This window comes from Rattus rattus, chromosome 6 (genome assembly GCF_011064425.1).
Source record: "Rattus rattus isolate New Zealand chromosome 6, Rrattus_CSIRO_v1, whole genome shotgun sequence".
NCBI classification, from domain to species: domain Eukaryota; kingdom Metazoa; phylum Chordata; class Mammalia; order Rodentia; family Muridae; genus Rattus; species Rattus rattus.
This window is the reverse complement of record NC_046159.1, coordinates 153,218,172-153,238,439: the sequence shown is the minus strand read 5'-3', so window position 1 is coordinate 153,238,439 and position 20,268 is coordinate 153,218,172. Positions and strand designations below refer to the sequence as shown.

Sequence of the window (20,268 nt, the reverse complement as noted above, 5' to 3'; positions counted from 1 at the left end):
GTGCCAGCCGGGTCTGCCCATCACCAGAAGCTCCTCTTCTGCCTATGCCGCACTGGACCCTGGAGTTCTGCCTCTTCTGAGGCTGCTGTAACCGCCCTCGAGGATCGACAAGGCTTTCTTTCCACAGAACACAGGGTTTTGTTTTTTGTTTTGTAAGCTTTCTTTCTTTTTTTGCACGAAAACACCCCAGGTTTGTATGCTTCGGCAAAACTGGGTCCCTGCCCTGCAGCGTGCGGGCGTTTGCTTTGTACCTTTAGAGTTTAGAGGTTCCTGGAGGATTTAAATTTGGCCCTAGTGGTTTTGCACTGCACTGAACCGCTTCTGGGATAAAACGCTATCGCGCGCGGGCAGTGGCTCCGCTGCTCAGGTAGGGGGAGTGCTGCTACTACACAGAGACTGCTACTGGTTGCATGCAGGGTAACACTGGCTTTTTGTAAAGTGGATGTCCTTTGGGTAACAGGTTCTGGAGGAGATGTACCAGCCCTGTGGTTCATGCCACGCGTTGCAGTTTGAGGTTTACAGTTGTTACAACTTTATCTACATAAAGCCACAAAGATTAGGGTAACCTTGAAACAATGCGATAGTTCTGGGAGGTGTGTTTTCCTAAGGCTCTGTTGCCAATAGCACCAGCCTCTCTCCCCACCCCCACCCCCACCCCCTATCATTTATGAGCACTTTCCCACTTTTGGTGAATACATTTTAAGGCTTACAGGATGAATCTTTGTACCACGTTTTGAAGTACAGGGAAGGACAAGAAATTAAAAAGGCTTCTTTGTCAGGAGTAGACTCAAAGTCAAGTATTCAGATAATAACACTTTAGTAGCAAGGGGGAAGCCCTGTATGTATTTAGAAAACAGATTCTACAATTGACTCATTTTACAGTCATTTGATTTATTAACATTATTTCCAGAAACAGACTAGAAATCCTATTAATAGTCGGTAGCAACAGTCGCTGGATATGAATGCTGGGTGGGGAATGGGTTGGGTCAGCTCACAGTTCCTGTTGTCTGTCCTTTCATCAGGCTTGGTGGCAAGTGCTCTTACCATTGGGCCAGATCAAACGACCCTGCTTTCCTTCTTGTTGTTTGTTTTGATTCCTATATTTTATAAAATCCCTTTTGGTTGCTTTTTTTTTCTTTAAAGAATGGTGTAATTTTGACAATATGCTTAAATATATCTTCTAGTTCACTCTTATCCAGCATCCTGTTGCCTATTATTTATTTTGTAATCAGACCTAAGAACTCTTCCTAGGTGACTTTTAAGAGTGCAGCTCAGAAACCAGTCATCAGATAACTGGTGGCACTAAAGTAGAGACGTGTGAATGAGGCTTTTCAAGAAAACCACAGTAAAGAAAGGAGAAAATGCTGGCAATGGAACAGCACTTCTCTATCTTGGCCACACATATATAATCTTTTGCAGAACTTAAAATTTTTTACTCTGAGAAGGAGCCTTCCCGCCCTCTTTCCAATGAGGGCAGGATAGGACCTACACAACAGCAATTATTTAAACAAGAACTTTCTGAAGTATAATTGGCATGTAATAAACCATACGTATTTCAGTTGTGCCATTTAATGCTTAATATGTTTATATTTATTACCATAATTAAAGTAATGAACCCATACGTTACCTCCTAAGATTTGTTTATATCCTTTGTTAATGTCACCTTCTGGTTCTCAGGGAACACTTACTTTCTGTTGGTATAGGGTGCTTGCCTGAAGATGTTTACATCTCTTGGAAATATTATTGATTTCCTACATATTTTAAATGTGTGAACATGATTGAAAAACCACTCCAGGCTGGAGAACTGGCCCAGCAATTAAGAGCACTTGTTCTTGCAGAGGACCCTGGTGTGGTTCCTAGCATTCACATGATTGCTATTCCCAGCGATTCTTAACTCCAGTTCCAGGAGATAAGATGCCTGCTTACCTTCAGAGGTATCAGGCGCTCATGTAGTTCACACACACATCTGCAGACAAAACACTCAAACATGTAAAATAAGTCTTCTATAAAAAGCCCACCACAGTAGAGCATAGGTTTAAAGAATTTAAGCTTTGTTTGTATATGCATGAGGAAAGAGAGCAGAGTTGAGGTAAAACATTTGGGGGTGGGTATGAGGCAGTTAATACACACTGAGTCCTTGGGGAGCTGGAAAGAAATTTGACCAGTAAGAGATACATTTCTAACGGGGAACAAGCTGATAAAGACAGTGTAGTTCTTTGTTATAATGGTCAGTTACCAGCAGTACTAAGTTTGGTTTCCTAAATTGCCTTTTAAAGGTCCTCACAAAAGTTAAGAGGGTGTCCTAATATTGTGAGAACATCCTTCAGAAGAACTCCTTCTGTGGAGCCTGACACCCTTAGCATCATTGTGGAATGTGTTGGGGGGGGAGAGTGGGAGATTAGCAGTTTGTTGTTCTTTTTGAAATTCAAGTGCTGCCAGGCAGTCCTTTTAGTCTTCCAGAGTTGGGCTGCTTATCTGAATGGAGGAAGGACATTTAGTAATTGAAAATCCTGTTTAAATTGGCTATGGGGTGCTTAGCCCCAGCTAATGCATTTCAACACCTTCTATACACCCATGGCTCAGAGGATGTCATGGAAGAGGGGGTGGGTCAGAGGACAGAGCTGGAATGTCTGCTCTAAGTGTCTTCCATATATGACAGAAATCTTATGCATGCACCAGGAAATCACAACAATATGGTTTCCTAAACCAGACCAAAAAATAACTGTACCAATTGGCATGTCAAGTGTCATGAGTTTTTTTTCCATGAAAGAAGAGCTACAGGCATTAGTGGGTGTTTGAGAGAGGAAGAATCAGTTTTCTCCAGGGATGAGCTCTGTGGTAGGCTAAATAATCCCAAGAAGTCAGCCCTAAGTGTACAAGAAACCTTTAGGGCTACACAGTCAAATGTTCGAAATTTTCACTTAAGATCTGTTTTTAAAATGCTCTTTTGTCTCTTTCTTTGTTTGAAGTGAGATATTAAATCTGATCACATGCCCTCAGAATGTATGCTGAGATGCCCTTGTGTCTCTGTTTTAACCTTTTGGTGGGTGGTTGTAGTAGACGTGTCAGTAGACTCCAGGGCTCTTCTGGGGATAAGACATCTTGATAGTAGCTTGTCTCCGAAGTGTACGAGAATGATCTATCTCATAGTGTACCATTTCCCCCACTATAAACTTTGTAGTGCGTTGTTTTCTGAATACAAAGAGAAAGCTCAAGCAGAGGACTTGAAGGGACTTTTTCTCTCTTCCTCGGCAGGTTTGAAGTAGTTTAGCTGAGTAAGTGTGTAGGTCTTCCTTGTAGCTTGTGGAGATCTCAAATTTGGCTTGTCTTTTTTTAAGTACTTTAAATTTAATTGTAAACTTTATGAAATAGGGATTATCATTCCTATTTACAGTCAAAAATGGAGACTCAGATGTTAAGTCTCAGCTAAAGTTAAGTATAGAGAGATGAAACCCAATTTTTGTCTCACAGCTTCTATTGTGTGTGTGTGTTGTATGTGTTCCTGCAGGCTAGATGTCAGCATCAGTTGGCTTCTTCAGTCATCCTCTGTGTTATATTTTGAGTCAGGGTCTCTTGCTGAGCCTGCAGCTGGTCAATTAGGCTAGACTAGCTGGCTAGCAAAGCCCTCGAGGTCCTCCTGTCTCCAGCACTGAGATCTCAGGCATGCTGGTCTTTACTTGGTGTGCAGGAGACAAACTCAGGTCCTCACCCTTGTGTAGTAAGCACTTGGCCCACTGAGCCATTCCCCCAGTCCCTGTATTTTACAGCAGTCCCCTAGCATGTTCCTAACTGGACACTTTTTGCTCTTCTTGTTATTGAAAAATAAATATAATCATTTATGTGAAATCTTACTGTTTTTCTTCTTTGTATAAATATTTTTGTACCCCCATCATAATTATCCCTGGTCTCTTCTGTGTTAATGTTGTCTCTTCTGCTACTCTTAACAAGTATTGCCTAATAGTGATAGTAGTAGGTGACTCTGAAGTGGGTGAGGTGAGATGGGAAACTGAAGATTTGTATAAGACATATACAACATGTTTAACAGTTTAAAACGCGTGCCCAGACAAAATTAAAGCTTAAGACCTAGGCTTGTTGGGTCCAAAGATTTATTTATATTCCCAAGTCCTGTGTGTATGTTGTCAAGAATGTTACTGTAAAAGTACTGTTCATAAGAGGTCTATGAGTTTGGAAAACAGTGCTTTTTCACTGTGGTCCAAATGTCTGTTCTCTCAGAGCTTTGTGTCAGCAGCATTCAGTAGTAAATGTTACGTTTGTTTCCTGTTTTCTTGAACAATGAATCTAAAGATTACTTGATGAACATTAATAGTTTCTCGTACTATGCTAAGAATTTATTTAGCAATTTGTATTTGACTTAATAAACAGTGTGGATGAGTTCTTAAATTTATACTATGAAAATCATGTTGAGTTTCAGCTATTGGAAGATTTATATTTATTTGTGTTTATGTCTAGTAAGGGCCAGGCACTATGACGAATGTCAGCTAGTCTGGAGGCTGAGATGGGAGCTAGTATGTAAGCCTATCAGACCAGCCTGGGCAATATACTGAGGCCCTGTTTTAAAACAAAAAGAATAGAATGATGTAATGTGTAGGCTAGGAAATTTAATAGAAGAATGTGAGCTTTAAAAGCGCTTAAGTTGGGCAAAAAATTAATGCGCCTTTTAAACTCTCCCTCGCCTTGAAATATAACTGAAGAGTTTAGAGCTGGTTCTGATCAGTATCCACAGACTGTCTGTCCCTGTCTGCTATAGAAAGTGGCCATGCAGACATCTCTGAACTGCTAGATGTATTACTTACTCTTTTGACCCAAATGTCAAAGTTCACAGTGATTTGTTCTTGGTGGCTGTTGCAGACAGAGTGGTAGGCAGAGTGACAGCACTGTCCTCAAAGCAGCACACATAATTAGAAAAGGGGAGACCATTCTGGGAAATTACGAAGCATGAGGTTGGTCTTGCTAAGGGAATGGAGAGGAAGGTGGCAGTGGTTTAGAAATGAGTGGAGAACCTAAAACACACAAGTCAAACAGATGTGCATAGGAAACAGAAAACAGTCACATGGATGATAAAAACCAGAGCGTTATCATCTGAGGTGGAGATAGAAGGTCAGCGTGGAAGAAGGGTGCTTGGGGCAAAGTTGAAGCATGAACCTGGAGGAAAAACTGCCTGACTTGCTATCTGTGAGGCCATGGAGAGCTTATTTTGGAAACCAAAGTTAGCTGGTACAGTGTTGATTACGGGAGCAACTGACAGCAAGCAGCTGGAGGCAGTAGATGAGGCTCCCGGTCAGAATGTCAGCACAGAATGACTTAGGGTGGAAGTGGCACTGGGATTGGGAGAGTTGGTCTTCTGATGCTGTAAAGTGTTGGACCACATTCTCAGTTTTCCAAATGGTAGATTTCGTATTAGTTACCGTATAGACTCACCTTTTCTTGAGCATCTACAGTGTGCCAGTTTATTAGTTAATGCTAGGTTGAGAAGTTTTTGTTTTTGTTTGTTTGTTTGTCTTTTTAAAGGACCAGCCAAGAAAGGCTAAGAAAAACAAGAGTTTTTCTCCATGTTGTTTTCTCCATGAGGGCTACAAATGTGTTCTGCAGGATTAGGTCACCCCTTAGAAAGGTCAGCATCATCATGGAATAGACTCAGCTGGCTGTAGAACAGTAATTGGAGCAGAAATTCTCCTTGTCATCATATTATAGACTTCCCAAGAATTAATTATAATATAATCTGATTTATTGAATTGGAATTCCACCAGCCACAAATTAATTATTGCTAAAAATTCAAGCAGGCTTTAAATTTTCTTTATTTAAAAAAAACACTTCCTTCAGAAGCAACACATAGTTGAAAAAGAAATACTTAAAATACTTTAGAGATTAACAGTCCTTAGAGAACTTTTAAGTACTTTGGGTGAGGCCAAGATAAAAACTTTTGCGGTGACAACTTAAGCTTCCTATTCAGCCATAAGCAACATTTTATTATATTAGTGTAAAACTTAATATTATTGGAGACTATTTTTTTTTTTTTTTTTGGTTCTTTTTTTCGGAGCTGGGGATCGAACCCAGGGCCTTGCGCTTCCTAGGCAAGCGCTCTACCACTGAGCTAAATCCCCAACCCCGAGACTATTTTTAAAATTATTTTATACAAGTGTCTACTAAACCAAATTCTGCTAGTCAGTGCAGTCACAGTGCTTTGATTACTGTGTAACTGTTAAGACAAACACCTGTCCTAATGAGACCCACCACCATGTTTCTGATTTGAAAGATCCATTATTTCCTATCTTCCACTGACTTAATCTAGGGTGAGGGCCTTTCACAAGTTAGCAGGTGCTGTACCCCTGAGGCAGCCTAGATCTGTTGCATTTTAAAATTATGTCTCATTAGTAGGCATACATGCCATTAACAATGTTTTCTTGCATTTTCTCATTGTATTGCCTTGTTACTCAACATTTTCCATTGAACATCTGGGCTCCACTGGCGAACTTCTCTAATGGTTAAATCCCATTCCAACTTACTAAAGGGCAGTGACTCACTCCAAAGCTTCAACCCACAAGTTAATCAGAATTTGGTTCTCTTGACATTTCCCTCTTGCTTTTGTCCCTAGCAGTGAAAACTGCCACTTAAAATGCAAAAAGCTTTAGGAAGGTAAAACAACTGTGCTTTGAAGACTGTATTTTTGTGTGCTGTTATGTTTGGGAAAGAGAAAGGATGGGGAGTGATAGCAAAATGATAGGAACATACTTGCTTTGTGGGTTTTTTTTTTTTTTCTATTCTTAAACCTATGTAATGAGTCTTTACTTTTATTGTCTAATTTCACTGAGTACACCTTGATTCATCTTGATTTATTTCAAAAGGGATAAGGAATACTCGCTTCTTGTCTCCACTAATAGACTGTGAATCCCTTAAGTCAGCTAGTGTGTCACATCCTTTTCTGTGGCAAGTAAGATAGAGTGGACAGTTAATAAATATGAGCAAGTGGATGATACTTAAGCATTAGTATAAGAAAAGAGCCAGGTTGATTGTTGGATCTTGGTTGATTGTAGCTTTGGTGCTGTTATGGGCTGACTTGTGTCCCCTTCCAAAATATATGTCAATTCTCAACTAACTCCTTCAATAAAACTGGTGATAGAATCTTTACAGAGGTAATTAACATGAAAATTAGGCCATTAAGGTGGGTACTAATCCAGGAAGACAAGAGTCCTTGAAAGAACTGGAACTTTGGACATGGCAGTTAAAGAGGGACAGGATGTGGAGATGGCAGCTACCTCCAGGCCAGAGAGAAAAGCTGAAGGCAGATCCCTGTTTCCTGGCTCTCAGCAGGAACCCACCTTGATCTCAGACTCTAGCCTGGAGCACCCTGGGAATGTAAATTTCTGAGCTTAATTCACACAGTCTGTGCTGCTTCACTACACTGCTGTGTTAATACAGCTCTAAGAAATAATGTGCATGGCTTAACCAGCAACATCTCAAAGCCCAGGACTTGCTTATTCCCAAGAAACCCCCCCCCCGCCCCCAAACATTTCAAGTTTCCTCTAGGCAAGATATAACAGAGAAACGGACAGAGCTATTTACCTCCTCTGTCAGCTTCCCAGTACAGGACTACAGTGGCAAGTGGCTAAACTTTTAGTTTGATTGTATTTGTTTGATTTGACCAAGAGAAGGTGTTCGTGAGCGTCTATGTTTGTAAGGGCGCTGGAGCCGCAGCCAACAGACCTGGTTGGGTTTTCGAGGCAGGGCTGCCTAGTATGATGTTAGTTCAGCTGACTGCATTACAGCTGCAGCTCACTCTTGTCTCTCTTCTGCCCGAGGTACACCCAGCCGACAGCACAGTGTGTCTTTTGGTTCACGTCCATTTCCTCGATGATTTTGGTGCCCTCTGGTCACCAAGCATACTAAGTTACCACAGCCATGTATCAATTTTTCATTACATGCTTTAGCTATACACTATGTAAATCTGTGTAAATTTTTTTTTACCATTTCTTTAAATTAAGTCATATCAAATAGTGCTGTGTTTAGTCAGATTTTACAGATTCCTTGCTGAAAATCTAGTTTTGAGTATGTACAAAAGAGTTCTTTCATCATGTGAGGCTTCAGAAAGTAAATGTGATTTACTACAGAATGGAATAAAAGTCTTGGTCCCCAAGGGAGCACTTTTGTTTGTCATTCAACAAAGAAAAAGCAACAATTCTGACAGGTGAGAAAGTAAGACTTCTTACTTGATGTTGGCATAAACTTGTCACAGCCTGTGCGTCTATGGAGCATCCTTACTGTTGATATGTGAGCACCCTGGTAAGCACCAGTGATGCATTGTAGTGTTTATTTTCTGATGCCAGAATTGATCCTGTATCTTACTAAGCTCATAGAAGCAACATGCTACCAACGAGCTACATCCTAACTAATGGTGCAGTTTCCGTAGGCCCTTTCCTTTCTTTTGTTACAACTGAAGAAAATACTGAAACCAGGGCTTTCCCCCAAATCAGATGCAGGTAAGTGGCAGGTCTGAGTCTTAGCTGAAGACCTTCCCTCCAGTTCTCTACCATGTCCTTTCTGTGGTCCTCTCTTGTTCTTCACTTGGCTAGGTCTCTCTACCCCTGGCCTTCCTCCTCCCTCCCTCCTCCTTTCCCTCCCTCCCTCCCTCCCTCCCTCCTCCCTCCCTAGTGAAAACAAAATGATCATGTCAGTAGGGATACTGAGGCAGGAAAAATGTTAATTTTCGTTTTAGCCTGGGCTATGTAGAGGCACCAACTGAGAGAGAAATAAATCAAGCCGAGCTGGGCGTATTGCTTATGCCTGAACACTCAGCACTCAGGAGGCTGAGGCAAGGGGTTTGCCGTGAGTTTAAGGCCAGCCTGAATTTTATAGAGAATCGGAAGCCACTAGGACTCCACAGCAATCAGAAGTGTTTATGAGGATCCAACTGTTCAGCCAAAGCATTAAAGAAGTTTGTAGAAGTGTGAGGCAGTGCCGCCCATCTCAGTAGTGTTTTTGTTTTATATTGACATGGGACAGGCATAACATTTTATCTTTAAATGAGCACTTAAGATCTTAAAATATGCTTTTAAAATGAAATATCATGAACATTAATATAAAAGTAAGTATAACCGCCTAGAGTTTTCAATAAGCTTTTTAAAGGCATTGGTGAAGGCCAACAGTTTTTTGTGTTTTAAATAGTGTCCTCTTGCCAAGTGCTGGGATTACAGGTGTATACTAGCATGCCAGACACACGGACACACGCACGCTCATACACACAAATCAACATTTGATACTGCTGCTAAGCACTTATAATCAGCCCACCACAAAATGGCCAGTACCCCATCGATTGATGTCTTTCATCATGTACTGCCCTCCCTTCCTTAGCCACCTGCCTTAGCCACAGAGAGCAGACCTTAGGGCCTTTTTGCCAATAGGGCAAAGTAATGGAAAGTCTTGCGTTGTACTCCGTAAGCAATCAAGGACTTGTTGAATTATTATGTTGCAATTTCAATATATAGTAATATTGACTTTTTGCAACTATAAAAATATTACATCACTCCTTAAGAGAATCTCCCCTGGCTATCTGTTTTTGCCTATTCATAGCCTCTTTCTTTGTTTCTACTCTGGTGCTGCCAGCCTGTAGTCTGCATAGATTGTATGAACTGGACAGGGGTTGAATGACTGAAGTGTCAGCCTGAGGCTCTGGTCTAGTCAGTATGTGAAAAGCATTCCTAACGACTGTGCATCGACACAACAGTCATGGCAGCCAGTGCTCTTCAGGTAATGTTTGTAGCCCACTTTGTTCAGCAACCTCCTAAAAACCTGTCAGCAGCCTTTAAGATTTCTGTGTCTACATCATTAGAGCTGGGTGAGGTGCGTTTGACTGAGTCAGTACTTGAGTACCCAACATGTACAACAATTTGATTTTATGACAGTTGATACAAATATTTTGGAAAAAATCTTAGTTCCTCCAATAATTGCTCTTGCAGATGTCTACCTATAGTATACTCGAAAATGTTATTTATGGTTTCTTATATTTAATTAAGTACATAATTTTATTTCTAATAAGAGATCTTCTAAGTGGTTACACATGTCAATCAGTCTCTGTTGCCTTTGAGTGAGGCGTTGGAGGCCCACAGATTCAGTGCCATGACACTGCCCTAACATTTTCCCTTGCACACACACACCTCATCAGCATGAACCCTGAGTTCTTTCTGGACAGACTGTAAAAAGCTGACAAGCAAAAGGGAGGCAGAGCAGAGAGAAGTGTCACACAGAGGCCACAGTGGATGAGGGGAGTAAAGAGAAGTAGACAGACGATGCCTGTTTCGTGGGGTGAGTTTGATGTGGAGGACCGGAGATATGGTGGTCGCATCTGAGATGGCATGACGCTTCAGCAAGATCAACATGGCAGCAAGTGTATGGTGCACTGCACAGGGAGGAGTCCAGAACAGGAGTGCTGCATGAGCAGCTGTGCAGACAGTGCAGTGCAGGCTCTCTGTTGCTGTGGAGATGGGAAACAGATGGCAGATTTGACAAGCGTCCCTGTGCTGGGTGGGATCTACTCCTTCATTCAGCAGATATTTATTAGATACTGTATGCATTTGTGCTATTAATATCTGAACCTAGTTTTCTATAATTACTAACATAATTTTAAGCTCTAAAATTGTTGCATAATTTTATATTTTTTATTTATGTTTTTATTTTATTATGCTGTTGGAGACAGAACCAGGCCAAGCAAGCAGTCTCCTAACTGAGCTATATCTCATATCCAAAATGATTACATAATTTGTATTTGAAGACATACTACATTAGCTCGAGGGGGTGAGGGGCACACTTTCAAGATGTGGAGGCAGGTGGATCTCTGAGTTTGATGCTAGCCTGGCCCACCATAGCAAGTTCCAGGTCAGTTGAGGCTACATAGTGAGACCCTGTCTCATCTACCCACCAAAGCAACAACAACTAGAAGTAAAATATTACTAAAATAATAAAATTATGAATTGGGCGTGGTGATGCTCACTTGTAGTCCTGTAATACCAGCCCTTGGAAGGCTGAGGCAACAGAATCACCATGAGCTCCAGGCCAGCCTGGGCTACATGAGACCTTGTCTTTAAAAAAGCTGAAATTAAATACATAATAAAGTAAAATGATGAATAATTCACTCTGGTACTAGAATTTTTGGTATGTTCTTTTGTGGAGATGTGTGCTTTTAGATGAATGTTCTAGGTCCTTCAAAAATGAAGAGCAAGGCCCGGAGAAATGGCCAGCAGTTGAGAATGAGTGCTGCTCTTCCAGAGACCTTAATTTGGTTGCCAGCGTGCACATTCGTTACAGCCACCTATAAGTCCAATTCAGGGAACCTGATGCCCTTTTCTCACTCTGAGAGCAACCTTTCCAACATATACAGAAATAAATATTTAAAAAGAAAAGTAAAACATTTTTCTCCAAATATTTAATAGTCTATTCGATTAGCAAATGGGAAGGCAGCTACTTAATCAGATAAGAAGTCTTCTGGCAAGAAGGAAAAGGAAAAGACAAAAGGAAGGAAGTTCTTTACTGGAGAGTAGAACTTAAAACTTAAGCAGTACCTCAAACTGTGGGATAGTTTAAAAAAAAAAACTAAGAAGTCCTTTTAAATTTAAAGTAATTTTCTCTGCTTAGAGCCAATAACAACAACAACAAAAATGTATGAGGCCACTTAATGATGTTAGCCATTCTTATAAAGTAGGGTTTTCCTTAAGTAAATGTTGATTCATATATAATCATTACATGCTGGGTATCCACATAGGACCTAATGGGGCCGAGAAGTTATGAACCTCGTTGTATATTAGTTTGTTGATGAGAAAGTTAAACGGGAACATTTTACTACAAAAACAGTACCTTCTTCTTACGTCTGTGGTGGTTTGAATGAGAATGGTTCCCATAGGTTCATATGGTCAAATCCTTGGTCCCTTGTTGTTGGAACTGTTTGGGAAGGATTAGGAGGTGGGGCCTTGTTGAATTTCAAAAGACTGAATTGATTCCCAGTGTCTCTGCTTCCTGTTTGTGATTCTGCTGCCATGCTCCCTGCCATGATAGTGATGTAACCATAAGACCAAAACAAACCTTTCCTTTTATAAGTTGTCTTGGTTATAGTGTTTTATCACAGCAACACAAAAGTAGCTAATAAACTTTCATAGTTGTAAATGTGTTTCCAACTTACTTTCTTTAAATTTTCCCTCCATTAGAGCTCAGTGAGAACCTGGCTTCCACTGACTCCATCCCAATGACATTGTTCTAGTGTATGCTCTTGGGCCATCACTGTAGTCAATGCCATCTTCTGTAATCAGTCCTCACAGTTAATGCTTTCCCCCTTGACATTGTTCCTATTTCCTCATTCAGAGCTTTCTATTTCATTGTCTTATCTGGATCTATCATCAGCATAAACCCTATACCATTTCTATATTACTATACTGAGACACAGATTTTTTTTTTCTTTTTTCTTTTTTTCGGAGCTGGGGACCGAACCCAGGGCCTTGCGTTTGCTAGGCAAGCGCTCTACCACTGAGCTAAATCCCCAGTCCGAGACACAGATTTTTGACATGAACACTTACTTAGTTTGACACCTCCTATTCTCAGATTACACCCAGTTTGGATAAATCATTGCTGGCATTACACTAACACTTATTGTTGGATGACTTTATGTGTCTCCAATTATGATCCCTACTTTTTCTTTAGCATGAAATTCCTGTGCTGGTAGCTGGTAATAGGGCTCAGTAGGGTAAAAAACCATTAAGCCTAATGACCTCAGTTAGATCTCCTGAACCCCCATAGTGGAAGGAGAGAACTGACTCTAGCAAGTTGTTTTCTGACTGTCATATACATATATTGCAGGGGTGTGTGTGTGTGTGTGTGTGTGTGTGTGTGTGTGTGTGTGTGTGTGTGTGTGTGTGTGTAGACACTTTCTTTTTCCAGGATGACTTTTTATTGCATGCAATGATGTCACCTATCTTGGGATGGCTAATTAATGAAGTAAATGTACTATTAAAACTGAGAATGGGGCTTGGAATATGGTTTATTTGGAAGAGTGAGTTCTGAGCATGCATGAAGCCCTGGGCTTGTTCCCCAGCACAACATAAACCAGATAAAGTTGCTTGAGCCCATAATCCCACCACTTGGGAGGCAGAGGCAGAAGACCAGAAGTTGGAGGCTAGCCTGAAACCAGAATCCATGCCCCAAACTAGTAAAAACAATATATGTTTATATAAGTATTCATCCATGAAACAAGTATTTATGTACCTATTATGTGTGAGCCAATATCAAGGCTATCTTGTAACTTAAACGTTAAAAACATGACTAGGTAAGTACAAGAAAATAGTGAGCTGTTTGGCTGCTCTTTGTTTTGCTTTTTTGAAGACTTCGAGGTTTTACTGATTCCAAGCCTAATGTGAACTCTTTCTGTGAAACATTGGTTGCTAAGGAAAGTTAATAAAATTTTAGGTTTCCTTGATAGAAGTATTGTATCTTGTTAGATTTTTTTGTTATTATATTTGCACAAATACTAGATATGTTTACCATTTCTATACTTTAAAGGACTCTTGGTTCTTTTTTTCAGAGCTGGGGACCGAACCCAGGGCCTTGCGCCTCCTAGGCAAACGCTCTACCACTGAGCTAAATCCCCAACCCCTAAAGGACTCTTCTAAACAAACTTTTATCTACTCAAGTCTTTACCTTGATCTCAACTTTTGGATCATAGTTAAACATCTGTTCCAGGGAGCTAGTCTCTGTGATGGCAAGGAGCTGGATTCAGGCTGAATATAAGGAAATTAGAGTTTTAGAATTAGGAAATTGAGGCACATAGGTTTGATGTAGAAGAATAGCACTTTAGTTAGGAAGCCAGTGAGCAAATAACACAGCAAAATAACAAGGACTGACAGCAGACGAGCAGGTCTGCCCTCTAACTTTTATGTCGGTCCAGTTTCCTCAAGAGGACTGTTCCACACTTCTGTTGCTTGTGTGTCCGTCAGATTCTCTGCAGGCATTCTCTCTGAGAGAGCGCCCAAGCAGCCTTTCTGGAACTACTTCCATTTCTTGACCAATTCTTTTAAGAGTCACACAGATGTTGAAATGAGCACTTCTTGTTACTGTGAGAATAGCTTATGCCTCAAGGGTTTAGCATTTGTTCTAAAAAGCATTCTAAGGGCTGGGAGCATAGCTTAGATGCTAGAGTGTCTGCACAGCATGTACAGAGTTCTGGGTCTGTACAGAACTAAAAGAATCCTGGCATGATGGTGCACACTTGCAGTCTTTGCACTTGAGAGGTGGAGACAGGAGGTTCATTCCCAGCTATATGGGAAGTTTGCCAGCAGCTTGGGCTATGTGGAACTCTGTCTCAGCAATAACACCCCAAGCATCTGCTTCATACTGTGAGGTTGATGTTTCCTGGTGGCAGAAAACCATAGTTTTTTTTTTTTTTTGTGGTAGTTTTATTATATAGTTTCCAAATCTGTTGAGATTATCTTTTTTTTTTTTTTAATTCTTTTTTTCGGAGCTGGGGACCGAACCCAGGGCCTTGCGCTTGCTAGGCAAGTGCTCTACCACTGAGCTAAATCCCCAACCCCGAGATTATCTTTTTTAAGTCTCAAAATTCATACTTTTAATTTAAAGATATTATGTAAAATTGTGCACTGGGTTCTGTCATCAAAATTAATTACCCCTTGGGAAAGTATTAACATGTGAGAACTATCTGTATATTCATCTTTTAAGATAGTATGGGTTGAGGTATGGATTTTATAGTCTTTCACATGTCTTTTACTGAAACATTAAGATGTTAAAAATTAACAATGTCTAGACAATGTCGTGAATTTTTGCGTTGTACATTTTATGTAGTTCATTCTAATGGTACACTAAGAATATGAAGACACTAAGAACATCATTTATTACTTGTTTTTTATTAGTTATACTTAGTCAATCCTAGACAGATGATAAATCTATCACTGTATTGTAGGGGAACCTTGTGAACTTTTCCTCTAAATTACCATTTAAATTATTATTATTATCGTTATTATTATTCTCTGTCTCTGTCTCTCTGCTGCGTGCGCGCGCGCGCGTGTGTGTGTGTGCATGTGTGTGTGTGTGTGTGTGTGTGTGTGTGCATGTGTGTGTGTGTGAGAGAGAGAAACAGACAGACAGACAGACAGACAGACAAACGCCTGGGTACCCATGGAGGGTAGTAGATGGTGTTAGTGCCCTGGGAGCTGGAGTTACAGGCAATTGTGAGCCCTCTCACATGGGTGCTGGGAACTGAACTTAGGGTCCTCTGGAAAGCAAGTGCTCTTAACTGCTGAGTCATCTCTAGCCTCCTAATGTCCATTTTATACTGAAAACCATGGTAATCATGATTTTTAATTACTCTATGAACCCTGATCTTTTAAAAGTCTGTTGGGGGGCTCCTGTACAGGGATGGTGTGTTCTAAGTGTTTTAGCTAGGTGTGGTGTCAGACACCTGTGATCTCAGCATTTGGGAGGCAGGGACAGAAGGTTTGCCAATTTGAGGCCAGCCAGCCTGAGCTGCATAGTGAGACAGAAGACAAAAGAGAGGAATGGGGGTCAGGAGCTGTGAGGGTAGAGACACAGAGAGGGGATAGTGTTTTGTGGATCTGTTGGTCCCTGTCAAACCACCATCCAGTTCAGTGGCTTAGCCCAGCAGGACTTCTGTGTGTAGGCTTCACATGGCAAGGACATCTAAGATTGGCAGGAGTCTCATGACTGCAGCTCTGTAGGGGCTCCAGTTCTTTCCCACAAAACCTTCCTGGTGGTTTGGGCTTCATTAACTGTGCGGCCTGAGTTGCAGGAGGAGGAACCATAAGTGCAGCCTTCTGGTGGTGTGCTTAGCACGCTCACTGTGTTGGTTTGGTCAAAGCGGCTATAGGATTAGTTCAGATATAAGCATGGTTGTTGATAAATACTTCTAACTTCTCATTTAGACTTCATATCAGATATTCTCTTCCTGGACAAGGTATTTTTCTGAAGTCCTGGAGGATTTGAAAAGAATAGGAGATGGAAATGAGAGGCAGGCTCGCCATATCTCCTTCTATTGTCCTGTCTTCCCACAGCACCCTTAGGGCTGGTTGCCATAGCGCGCTGACTTTCCAACAAGTTCTTATTTGTCCTTGGATTAGGCAAATGATGTTTGATTCAAACATATTTCCTTGAGTTATTTAAAAAAAAAAAAAAACGCTCAAATTTCAACCAGATAGGTGATTTGTGACTTATAGGGAAACCAGGCTTACACAATGGATGCTTGGAGTCCCACGGTCTCCTTCTGCTGTTCCTTAGGTGTTGAGCAGTTCCTTTATGGGCAGCCAGCCCCACTGCATCCTCTGCTTCTTTATACACTTTATTCAGACTCTTAGCTGTAAAATCCAGAGATGGAGTCAGTTTTGTTCTGTGACATAATTTGAACAGTTACCTCTGCTTTGTTTTCCTGAATTTCACCTTGTAACTGTGAGAACATTCTGACAGCACTTAATTAGCTGTCACAATGGGTCCTTTGAACAGGGAAGAAGTTTAAACTTCAATGGCGTGGGGCTGGTGAGGTGGCTCAGTGGGTAAGGTGCTTGCTTCCAAGCCTAAGTGGGTTGCTTAATCCATGCAACCCACAAGGTTGATGGAGAGAACCGACTCTTGCAGGTGTCCACTAACCTTCACATGTACCCACACCCCAGTAAATGAATAAACTTAAAAAGTCATGATGTATCACTGCCCGTGAATAGAAACTCGATTGTCAAAGTCATAAGATGAATATATATATACACATACATACATACATATATACATAAACATTTTATTTCACTTTGTAATGAGTACCTCATGATGAAGGGGGTTATATAAAATTATATAGTATATATAGAGTAGTAATGAAGAAAATATTAGCTTCATAGTTCAAGTTTTTTGTATTCTTCAGTTGACTGATGATAAAACCAATGAACCAGCCTGCTTCCATCCTAGGCTTGAAAGCTATCTTATAGTAAAAAGAAAGTAGATTCATTCCTGTTTATGATTAAATCTCTGCTTCTCGGGTCGGCTGTGCCCCACCTGTAACCTTAGCTACAGATGGTTCCGTACGGCCTGTCCAGGAACTGCAGCCGTGTCTGTTTAAAAGGTTGTTATGACCATCTTGCAAGCCTCCCTTTGTTTCAAAAGGTTGTTAGGACTACTTGGTTATACTACTCCTGTAACCCTACCTCCCAAACTCCCCGTTTAGATGTTCCCTGGCCCTTGTATGAACGTCTTGCTCTTGTTCAATGCTGACTTAAAGGGAGGGGAAGGCAGCCTGTGTACACAAATTTAAAAAACAGCTTACTTTAATTAATTTGGCCATGATGATTTGGTTGGTGGTCTTTTTCCTCACATCTTTGGGATTAACAAAAACAATTAAAATGCTGTATGTCTTTGGAAACAACACTTTTAAATGATGAATTTTAGTCATAGTGTGAGAACGGAATACAATGATATATTTGGGAAGGTTTTATTATGTTAGAATATATAGCAATTAATTTCATAGACTACACTTGTTAAATGCTACTTAGAATCTTACTGAACTGTCTAATATAATTTTAACTACTGTGCTCCAGAACATATTAGAGAAAAATAGGAAGTTAGTTACCCAGCAGGGAATTTGTATTTTAATTTTGTTCCTTTCACCTTTGAAAAGAATGAAGCATTTAAAAAATGTAAGAGTATATTTTGAATACTTCTTGATATAACCAGTTTGTAGGAAGCCAACAGTTACATAATCAAGGCTTTGCTGTGGTGTTAATAGGTTCCATATTCAGTAGGCATGCAAGGGTGGATAGAGTAGCGACTGTGGAAAGTCTCTTGCTGCTGGTGATAGACAGAAAGTCTCTAAGTCGTTGTTTTATTCTGTGGTCACTTTCCATTTTTCCCTACATAGTCTTTAGTGATGCTTTTAATTGTAACTGTGGCTCATCTTGGAGCTGGGCCTGTTTAAAATAATGAGATAATGTTATGAATGTGGGATACAGGCAAGGAAGAGCTTCAGTCAGCCAGCCAACACTGATGACTTTTCTTCTTCTGTTCTTTATCTAGCCTGTTCTTATAGAATTACATTAGAATCTTTTCTATAAAATATATTAATTATTCAGATCTCATTTTTAGTATTAATATTCCTTTTTTCTTATGAATTTTGTTGTTGTTGAGACAGAGTTTTTCTGTGTAGCATGGCTGTCCTGGAACTTGCTTTGTAAACCAGGTTGGCCTCAAACTCAGAGATCTGCCTTGCCTCCCCAGTGCTGGGATTAAAGGTATGCACCACCATTATGATGAAAAATTTTAAAAGATCACTTTGATACAAATAGGAAAGGAGAAGTCAAAGTATCTCTATTTGAATATATGGTTTTATACATAAAATCCCCTAAAAAGAATCCACCAGGAAAATTCTACAGCTGATAAATACTTTCAGCAAAGGAGCAGGATACAAAACTAACACACAAAGGTCACTAGCCTTCTCATATGCAGATGACAAACAGAGACAAGAAGTCAGATACTTTTCACAGTAGCCTGAAAAAATATCGTGGGATAACTAACCAACCAAGTGAAAGACTTGTAGAATAAAAACTTTTAAGACGTTAAAGAAAGAAATTGAAGACATAGGGAGATGGAGAGATGGCTCAGGATTCTCGGATTGGCAGCAGTGGAAATGGGCATCCTGTCAGAAACAGCCTGCAGTTTTAATGCAGTGCCATCCAGACCCCAGCACAGTCTTCACAGAGATGGACAGGACAGTTTCAGCTAGGTAGCCAGGGTAGTTAGACCTTCCTGAGGGACAGAAGGACTTCTGGAGGCATCACCGTTTTCTACTCACACTGTGTTACAGAACTATATACTAAAACCAGTATGTTATTAGCATTAAAACAGACATGTTGATCAATTCATTCAAATTGCATACCCAGACATAAGGCCAATGAACACCTGATTGTTGACAAAGAAAGCAAAAAAAAAAAAAAAAACTAACTGGAGAAAAACCGGAACCTTCTTTAGGAGGAGGGAAGGTGGGAGGAGGATAAGAGTGATCCCAAAGGATGCTCTTTAGGGAGGCAAAGTGACATAAAAGAGGGCAAAATAGCAATAAGGGTGTCTGAAAAAGCCACGCAGAAACCTATCATTCATCTGGAAAAATCCATACTACATGTAATTGTGCATATTAGTATCATCCATAATTTTAATGATCTTTTCTTACACGGGTTAATGGTGCTCCCTCTAAGAGTCAAAGACCACCTAACAAATACCAGCTATGAAAAACACTCCTGTGAGTTGTTGGCCAGAGCTGTCCAAGACACTCATAAAATACACAACCTGTTGTTGTCTTTGACTGCTCCCCAGAGACGGAATGTAAGTTCTTCTGCTGAAGACATCATGTACTTCAGAAACGGCCCAGAGACCCTTGAACTGAGCTGACCTGGACCCCTCCTTTCTGAGGACTACCTTTCATGGAGCCAGTAGGCACCATGTACTACATAGTCACTAACACCAATTTTTAAGTGTTTGTCTTTATACTCACAGTAAGTGTAGTCCTCACCTCTCCTCAAGGAAACTTCTCTTTGCCAGACATGGAGATCACTACAGAAAACCTCACCAATCAGTGTGCAGGATTGTGGAGCCTAGTCCCAATGGATACATCTACAAAACGCTCCCAACCCAAGGCTTGCAAAACTTGCAGAAGGAGTAGAAAGATTTTAAGAGCAAGAGGATCAGGAAGTTTGCTGTGAGATGTGTCTCCTATAATGTCAGAAGCTGCATCCATATAAGTTTTGACTTCCCAACATGATCTGAGCAAGAGTGACACCAGAGGACATGCCGAAGTGGGCAGGGAAAAGTCGCCCAGGCCTCACTCAACCTTACAGAGGCAGCGGAGGAAAGCTGAGAATTGTAGAGATGATCTTTCTTAGGGAAGAGCACAGCAATTGTTTGTCCAGTGTGAAAGGGTGAACCCTGAAAATGTACATACAAGTAACATTATACAGACTAAGCATGCTATATTTAGGAGTGTATATCTTTATCAATATCCATGTCTATATCTAATCTATATCTCTATATCTATCTGTCTCTGTCTCTTTCTCTGTCTATGCATGCATGCAAGAACTAATGAAAGAAGAGTCCATGAATTTGAAGAAGAGTGGGAAGGGATGTAGGGGAGGGTCTGGAGGAAAGAAAGTAAAAGAAGAAATGTTAGAATGAAAATCTCAAAAATTTTCAAAAAGTTAAAAATAATCACCTTGAAGGGAT

General features: G+C 40.5%; 1 protein-coding gene across 2 annotated transcripts in view; it reads left to right on the top strand.

The window, feature by feature from the left end:
- Fam126a (family with sequence similarity 126 member A) overlaps positions 1-20,268 on the top strand; it is a 61,085-nt gene that overhangs the window by 602 nt on the left and 40,215 nt on the right. The window lies entirely within an intron of this gene.